Raw genomic sequence first — 9,144 nt, forward strand, 5'->3', positions numbered from 1 at the left:
GTCAGACCCCTTCTCGTTTTCTTCTTAATTCTCTTTGTTACACACAGATTCTTTTCTCCCAGAGAAGCCCCAAGTGCCTGAGTCACCTCCTGGGCTCAGCTGTGGCCTCTGAGTTTCCCAGCGAGTCCCGAATCCTGCTGACAGGTGGTTTGGGGCTGGAGCTGGCGGGTAGCCACGAGCCTGCTTTTCTGCAGGACCAGGCTCTGCTGCGTAGCCACACGTGGTCTCGGCTCCGGTTTCCTGGTCCCGGTGGATACTCACGGATTCTCAGACACTCAGCAGCCTGGGGACCAGGGGACATAGCAGAGCTGGGAGCCTCCAGGCCAGGCTCCCAGGCACTTGTTCAAGAGAGGGCAGTAGCTAGGTGAGGACAGTTCCCAAACACAAAATCGTAATAATAGCCGAGTACTGGAAAACCTTTATTGAGATGTAGCAGTCAAACCACATAGTTGTTAAACAACCATAACTATGTCTTAAATAATCAGTTCAGCTGGTCTCTATTTAACATAATAGCTGCCTATTAAACCTAAATTAAGTACAGAGTTAAATGTCTCTAGGACACAAAAACCCCAAAATGACTGCCAAACCCAGAACGAAACCTCGAGCTGGAACGAGCTGGGAAACGTGTCTGCCTGGTCTGGGTGTGCTCCGTCTGGGCAAAGCAGGAGGTCCATCCCACTGCCCAGCCGTCTGCGCTTGAAGAACAGTATTTCCCAGGGTCGGGGTGGGGTGAAGGACGGGCTTTGCAATACGGTTCAGTCCTGATTATGTCTCACAAATGCTTTAGTTTCATAGACATTCTCAAATATGCCAGAAATGTAGAAACGCCTCCAAGAAGCACTGTGAGGTCTTTATGGCCTCGAATATGCGGGAATGATTGTTAGCTCTCTGCCTCTCCTTCCCTACTCCCTTGCTAGAGACAGACGGCTCCTGCTCCCCTGCTGGGGCCACAGTGAGAGCCTTCCAGCCCCCCAGCCGCCTTCCCATCCATCCATCCATCCATCCATCCATCCATCCATCCATCCATCCATCCACCCACTCATCATTTATTCATTCACCCACTCACAAAATACTGACTCTGCACCTATTATCTGCTAAGCACTCAAGTAGCAAAGCAGTGGAAGCCAGCAGAGACCCCTGGGGCTTATGGTTTGGTGGGAGTGGCAGCCATTGATCACCACATCCACTCTGCCAACTTCATGCCACCACCTTTACCACCACCATCGGCATTTCCTGGACCCTGGTCATATGCCAGATACCATACTGAAGGCTTCATGTTGGTCTAATCCTCACAACACTTCCACAGTAGGAATTATTAGTCCTGTTTTACAGTGGAGGGAATCTGAGGCTCAGAGAAGTTAAGTAATTTGCTCAAGGTCACACTGTAGAAAGCTATAGAGTCCAGATTCGAACCCAGGCCTGCATATTCTCCTAATGGACAAGGTGCGATGGTTTGGAAAGCCGCGCTGTGGACACGAGGCACATGCTGGGGCTGCTTCTAGTAAAACTGGTCTGAGAGACTCCTTGTGGCTGTGACCAAGCCTGACAATCTGTTCTTCCTTCTTTTTTCTGACTTCCTTTCACACATTCCGGATCATATGGCTTTTCAGGTCCGACAAATAAAACTGTTTTATGTCCCCTCTTTTCTGAGCTTGGGATGTTACTGTTTGCACACAGTCAGGGAAGCAGATGGAGCCTGATAGAAATCCCAGATGATAACTCAGACTCCAAAACTGCGAAAACACCCACATAGCATAAACACCTCTGAGCATGTAAGAGAGACACGGAGAGAGAAAGAAACAGATAGAAATACAGAGATGCAGACAGGGACAGAGACACACAGAGATAGAGAGAGAGAGAAATAGAGATACAGAGACAGAAACACAGACAGACTATATATATATATGTATATGTATATATGTATGTATATATATATATATATATATCTATATATATATATATATATGAGAGAGAGGCAAAGAGAAGTAGACAGAGACAGTGAGAGAAAGAGGGAGAAACAGAGACACACAGAGACACACAGAGGCAGAGACGGACGGGTAATGAGACAGAGAGAACATCGGTTGATACCATTCACAGTTTATACTTTGGGGTTGAGTTTTCCCGGGACCACCCCTGGGCCTTCAGTCACCGAGCTGATGAATTCTCAATAGTTCTGGAAAGAATACGATGAAAATATGTGACCCACTTAGCCGAACGTCTGGCATCAAGTGCCCAAGGGTAGCCATCCATCACCTCTTTTTGCCATTCCTCACTCGGATTTATAAATTAATCTATATTTCTCATTAAAAATAGGATCTTAGTGTTCAGTACAAAGTGTAACAATGGGGTTTTGTTAAAAAACAGGGATCCAGGACATAGAGGTCGACGTGCAATGACACGGGGCCTTCTTTCCCGGGCGCTGGGAGTGGCAGGGCACACGTGAGCATGAGTGAGAGGTCCCCGGCGCCTTTTCTTGTGGTGGCTCAGCCCTAAGGGGTGGGGCAGGGAGGCAGCTGGCATCAGGGAGAGCCCACCAGATGCTGGGCCTTTCCACTGGCCCTGCCACCTCATCTTAACAGGAGCCAAAGGGGGAAGCTGTCCTGTCCCCACCTCCCTTATGTAGTAAGTGTCCCCTTCCAGAGGAGGAAGGGGAGGGGCAGGTAAGAAATGACAGCACAGGATTTGAACCCAGGACTCTGGGCTCAAAATCACTTAATGGTTTCACATCACCTGGTTCCCTCAGCAGGGCAGGAGCCCCGGACAGGCAAGAGACTTTTCCTAAAGTAAAAATAGCGAGAAATGAGATTGCTGCCACCCAAACACACAGCCACGAGGACGCAGTTTCCTTTGACCATACTCCAGGCCACGTTTCTCTGCCGGCTGGGACAGGACACCACAGGCGTCTGCCTCTGACTGGCCCGGCCACTGCCCGGCAGAGACAGGACACATACCTGTGGTCCGGGGCCTCCCTCACTCCCCAAGAAATGCCATTTACAGATGGGGAAGACGGAGCCACTGTGAGAAGACAGGAAGGAGAAAAGTCAACAGACACATGGTAGGCATCCTGGGAGGTAGGGTCACAGCCCGGGGAGAGAAAATAGGCCTCACCACGGGTCAGGGCGTAAACACAGAGGCCCGGAGGCCTGGCTGGCTGGAAGGAGCCACGCTGGGCTAGGTGCGGAGCTCTGCCATGTGTGCGGTGGCTTCCGAGGAAGCCTGGCTGCTGGGGGCCGGGATTCTGAGCTGAAAGAAAACAGGAGAGTGAACCTTCCTCTCCTGAGCCCCCGAGGCTCTTCCTGCGCAGGCCTCCCCCTGGTCCTGGTCCAGACACAGGCCGCAGCCTGGGGCCAGCACAGAGCTGTCACGTGGTCAGGGAGGAACATTCTGGCCAGGAGTGACCCAAGGAAGAGATTCATGGGGTCCTGGCAGACGCAGGGGAGCGCCTTGAACTGTCTGCCCGCTCTGCCTTTTCTAGTTAAAAACAGTGCTACTGACCTGATGCTTTGAGTTGCTTGTCTGGGTGTGGAGATGGCTTCCAACGGCCTTTCCCGCAGCCTTGGGACAGGCTAGTTGTCCACCAAACAGCTAGTGCCTGCTCTGTTCAAAAAGGCGATGGCAGGGTAAAGCCAGGCCCCTCAATTAGCCCGGTTGTATAGGGGCAGGTCTTCAGCAGCTCTACAGATCTGCTGCTCCCCGCGAAAGCCGTCATCTGGGTTCATCTGCCATTTCATCTAAGGGCCAAGGGCCGGGCTCACGCAGCCTCTGTTTTTCACTTGTCACTCAGTTGGCCCAGTCAGGGCCAGTTCACTTGTTCATTCGTTCGTTCATTCGTTCATCACATAGATATTTATTAGTGACTTTTGTGCACTGGGCCCTTCAGCCATGTGCTGGGTGTTGGACAGACAGTGGTCACAGGCTGGACTCAGCTCCTTGTTTCATGTGTCTTTGTCCTTGCTCTGTGGAGGGCCGTCTGCCTCCTGTCCGGGTGCTCGGGCCGGGACAATTCCTGGGGAGCGGCAAGCAGGCCAGGAAGCCTGCCCAGAGCCCGTGCCCCCAGGCCGCAGAGCCCTGCGAGGTCAGCAGGAGAGAGGGTCGCCGTGGGCGCTCGCGAGGGAGCTGTGGACGGAAAGGCGGGTCTGGGCTGGTTGCTGTTAGCAGCGCCCAGGCTTTTACTCCTGCTTCAGTCTTAGTGATGCTGTAACAGAAACAGCATGATGCCTGCTAATAGTCAGTGTCTAGGGGAAGGAGCTGTGTTTTTTCTCTTTTCTCCTTTTTTAAAAATGCTAACCTGAGGATATTTTTTCCATTGCTTTTTTCAGAGACCGAGGAAAGGGGAGGGGAGAGAGAGAGAGCGAGAGAAACATTGATGTGAGAGAGATACATCAGTTGGTTCCCTCCTGTTCATGCATCCACCGGGGCTGGGGACTGAGCCTGCAACCGAGGTACGTGCCCTTGGCCCGAATTGAACCCGGAACCCTTCAGTCTGTGGGCTGGAGCTCTAACCACTGCGCAAAGCAGCTAGGCCTTTTTTTTGGGTCTGTCTATGTGCTGGAGGGAGGGCGCTGAGTCCTGTCACATCTCCCTGCAGGGCTATTTCTGGCAGGGCCAGTTGTCTTCAGGTAAAAGGTCTCCTTGTTTCGCTCACGCTTGTCTAATCCACTGTTGGCTGTTAGTGGGTGTACAGGGCAAAATCAGGTAGGAGTTCAGAGCGCAGGCCCCGGCTGCCTTCTGTCCAGGTTCGGGTTTCAACCCTGCACTCGCTCGTGGTGGAAGCTTGGGCAGTTTCCTTACTTCCTTTTGCCTCAGTCTCCTCATGTCTAAGATGGGAACGCTCATGGCCCCTGTCTCATGGGCCGCTGTGAGAATTAGATGGGTTAACGCACATTAAGTACTTGGGAGAGTACCCCGACTGGGCCAGTAGCTCAATGAGTCAGCTCTTTTTAAATTATCTTTGAGAAGAAAAGGCCTTTATGAGCTGTCTTGTTGGCACTCCATCCTTCCGAAAGCCCACCTCTTATAAAGCAAAATGTGCCATGTAATAGCTTCCATGGTCAATACATACATTCTTATTTCTCACCAAAGTCGTGGCTTAAAAAAGCCCTTAGGGGGAAATGGAGGGCAGTGAGCACTACATATGCTATGAACTTCCTCTGCCTCAGTGGGTCCTAGAGGTGATTTTGCCCTTCCCCTGCCCCGGGACAGTGGCAACATCTGGAGCTATTTGGGGTTGTCACAGCTGGTGAGCACTGGGGATGCTACTGGCATCTGGTGGGTAGCTCCCAAGGGTGCTGCTAAGCATCCTAAAGTGCACAGGACAGCCCCCCAACAAAGAGCTCTCTGATCCCAGATGTCAGTAGTCCTGCAGCTGAGAAGCTGCCACCCAAACAGGAGTCTTCAAAGTGGGAAAGATGTGAGCGTGAGACTCTGCGAGACGGATCCGCCTCCTGCCTCCACATGTGTTAGCCGTGCGGCCGGAGGAGCTCCCAAACCCGTGGGCACTGTGTTACCCACACGAAGGCCTGTGGATTAATAAAGGCTGCTTTGAAGGGTAACTGTAAGTTATTTAGCTAATGCACATAAAATGCCAAACCCAGTGCCCAGCACATGGTAAATACTCAAGAAATATGGATTCCTCGTTCCTGCCTGCAATGGAAAACGATTTCGCAGCCTCCCTTCAGCCTCCCCCACGGGCAGGAAGATTCCCGGTGTGTGCACCCTGCCACCGTTGGGCTCGTTTTTCAACCCTCTAATCATTCTCCCGGTGCTCCACTGAATTCTGTCCAGTTTTCTCAAGCCCTTCTGTTGGGGAACTAGACTCAGGCTCCCCAGGGTCAAGGAGTGGGAAGACACTTGCAGAATTCCTACGCTGATACCACCCTTGACACGCACATGTGTGTGCCTTCTGAGTGGCACTCGCATCCTGCTGACACTTTGCAGTCGGCCAGCCCCTCTGGCCTGTCATCTGCCTCTTTAGATAGATGTGCATTCTTTCTAGTTGTACAAGTTCTCTGTCTCCCAGGTGTTTAGAATGAAGAATTATCAACGATAATTGATAAGGAGATAAAAAAAATTTTTTTAAAAGTTCAGGAGTTAAATATAAACAGGCGTGAGAAAGCTATAGTTTTAAAGAAGCACCTAGGGAGGCTTTTGATAGGAAATAGAAGGTAACTAAATGAAGACAGAATTTTGCCATAAGTTGAAGGGCAACCCTGGGAGTTACTCACCAGCCTCGATGGTGCCCTGGAGAAGTGGCGTGACGGCGAAGCGAGAGCGCCAGCCAGCCATCTGCACTCGTGGCCAGTCTGTCCTTGGCCATCCACAGTGTGGAGCCTGCGGGCCTCGCTCCCCGGCAGGAAGCAGCAGGAGAGGCCAGTCACCAGCGCCCGGGCTCTGCAATCATATAGACCTTGATGTGGTCCTGGCTTTACCATGTACTGCAGTGAGCGACCACGGGAAGATGACCTTCCTCAGGACTCCGATTCTGCGAGAGTAAAGCTGTCAGATGGGCAAAAGCAATGATACTTCTTCCTAGGAGTGTATTGTTAAGCGATGCATATAAGACATTGAACACAGGGCTGGACACATCTTAAGTGCTCAGGAAATGTTACTGATGAAGATGATCAGATGTTTGCCTCCGTAGAAATGTCTGCTCTGGTTGTCCGGTCTGGTTATAGATGCAGATGTGCAGGACTGCATGTCCACGAAAAGCTAAAACACATAGATATATTTGTGCATGTACACATACATGTGCACATACACACATATATATGAATGCACATATCTGTTAACTTGTCTTGCACTGCAGTTATGTCCTGGAGCTGGCTTATGTGCATCTCTTCCCACCTCTGGGCTCAGTGCTATCATGTTGGCAGCTTGGCCATAGTGGGAATATTTTATCATGTGGGAATTGGCAAATTTCCTCAGAGAGCCAATTTACCAGCACATCACTGTGTGCACGTACCTTGCATCTCCAATTAGACCGAGTTCCTTCAGGCTCAGGATGTGCTGTGCTCCCGCTTTGATCCCCGCAGGGCCTGCACGTGTCTTTTGTGCAGCAGGCTTCAAAGGATGGTGAGAGTCCTCGGAACTAGGGTATGGGATGAAAGCAAAGGAGAGGGGGTCGCAGAAGTGGACTTGACAAAAGGGAAAGAGAAAGTCGTTTCAGAAAAGCTGGTAGGTAAGTAGCTAGGCAGGGGCCGAAGGATCAATAGAGGGAGTGTTTGGATGGATGAATGACTTGGTGGCAGGAGAGAAGGAACCTAAAAATAAAAAATCCAGAGAGAAAATGAAATTTAGGGCAAGAGTGCATTCCACATGATTTCAGACCACTGCCGGTTGCAAATTTTTTGAGTTCCCTTCTTTTAGATGAGTAGCATTTGTTCACAGTGTTGAGAGAATTAAGCAATTGTTTATAAGAGCAAAATATTGGGATCAGTCTAATGTCCAGGAGTAGGGGAATTGTAAAGTAAATAGGATCCATGTGCTCTATAGAAATTTTGGAAAGTTAGAAGAAATGCAAGTAAGAAAGTAAACAATGCTATTAATCCCACCACCATTCCAGAGATAATATTAACATTTTCTTGTTTATATGTCCAGTTTTCTTATGCACATGAAAACGTGGAATCCTCTACATTTGTTTTAACATATTGTACTTGTTTTACATATATTGTAAACATATTTACATGTTATTAATCTCTATACATTTCTTAGTGCACAATATTACGTGTACATACCAACATTTATTGACTCAGTCCCCTCATTGTTGAACATTTCTGTGTGTTTTTTAAAAGTGCAGCAATGCACATCCTTCTAGATAAATATTTGCAGAAGTCTATGGTTATTTTCTGTAGAATAGATGAGTGAAAGTTTGCAGAGACTCTCCTCCTCCTGTAATCCCCAAAGGATGTCCAGAGAAAGTCATACAAAATTATGATCCTGCCAGCAACAAGGGCTGTGATTTAATGTAAGCATCGCTTAACCTTGGTGGTGGTTTTGGAGAAGAAACATGACTTAAATTCAATGCAGTGCTCCCCAGAGCTGGCCGGTCATCTGAATGGTCTGGGGTGCATATTTAGATCAGATTCTTGCACCTGTCCCTGGAAATTTTGATTCACTAGGTACGGTGCTGGGCCAGGGAATCTGTATTTTTAACAAGCTTCAAGGTGATCCTAATGGTTAACTGAGTTGAAGCATTGAGCAACTGAAGAGCCTGGGGGAATTGTTGGGGTAGATGCCAGGGTGCCAGGTGTTTCCCAGGAGGGCAGGTAGTGATGGTGAGAACAGAAAAAGAGCATTTTGAAAGTAACACTGACCGCTTTGAAGACATGAAGAGCAAAAGTACAAGCTCTCAGTGAGGACTGGAGATTTGGAGCACGTGAGGCCCGGGCACCTCCCTTTGCCTGCCTGGTCCCCAGCGTTTGTGTAAACTGGAACGGTTGAACCCCCCAGGGACTCTTCACACTGGGGGAGCCCAAAGCCGCAGTGTTGGAGGGGGTGGCTGAGTACGTGGAAATCCAGGCTCTGCCCCGGCCCACCATCCCCCAGCGCCCCCAACACTACCTACTTTATACTGGGGTCCTACTTAAAATTTTTTTTGGAGAAATATATGCTGCTGGAAATAGTTTGAAAATCTCCAGGCTAGATGACCTTTCAGTTCTGAAGGCCATAAAATCTTGTGAACCAACCCTGGCTGGTTTGGCTCAGTGGTTAGATGTTGACATGTGTCCTGGGTTGGATTCTGGCCACGGGCATGTACCTCGGTTTCAGGCTCGATCCCCGGCCTGGGTCAGGACACGTGCGGGAGGCAACCAATTGACGTGTCTCTCTCACTTCGGTGTTTCTCTCTCTTTCTCTTTCCCTCTCTCCCTCCCTCTCTCCCTTGCGTGCTCACTGAAAAGCAATGGAAAAAATATTCTTAGGTTGAGGGTTAAAAAAAAATAAAAAATCTTGTGAACTAAGGCCAGGGGGAGGAGGAAGAGTCTAGAACATGGGTCGAATGGGTTAGAAGAGTAACCCAGAATGGACATTTTAGACCTCATTTTAATTTGGGGCTGACCCTTTGGGTTGTGGTCGTAGCTCCCAGTTTCCACCTGAGAATCAGCGTATTGCCTGAGTCAACTCTGAGTGACCTCCGGGGAAAATTTC

Source organism: Miniopterus schreibersii (assembly GCF_964146895.1).
Source record: "Miniopterus schreibersii genome assembly, chromosome: 22".
Classification (NCBI taxonomy): Eukaryota; Metazoa; Chordata; class Mammalia; order Chiroptera; family Miniopteridae; genus Miniopterus; species Miniopterus schreibersii.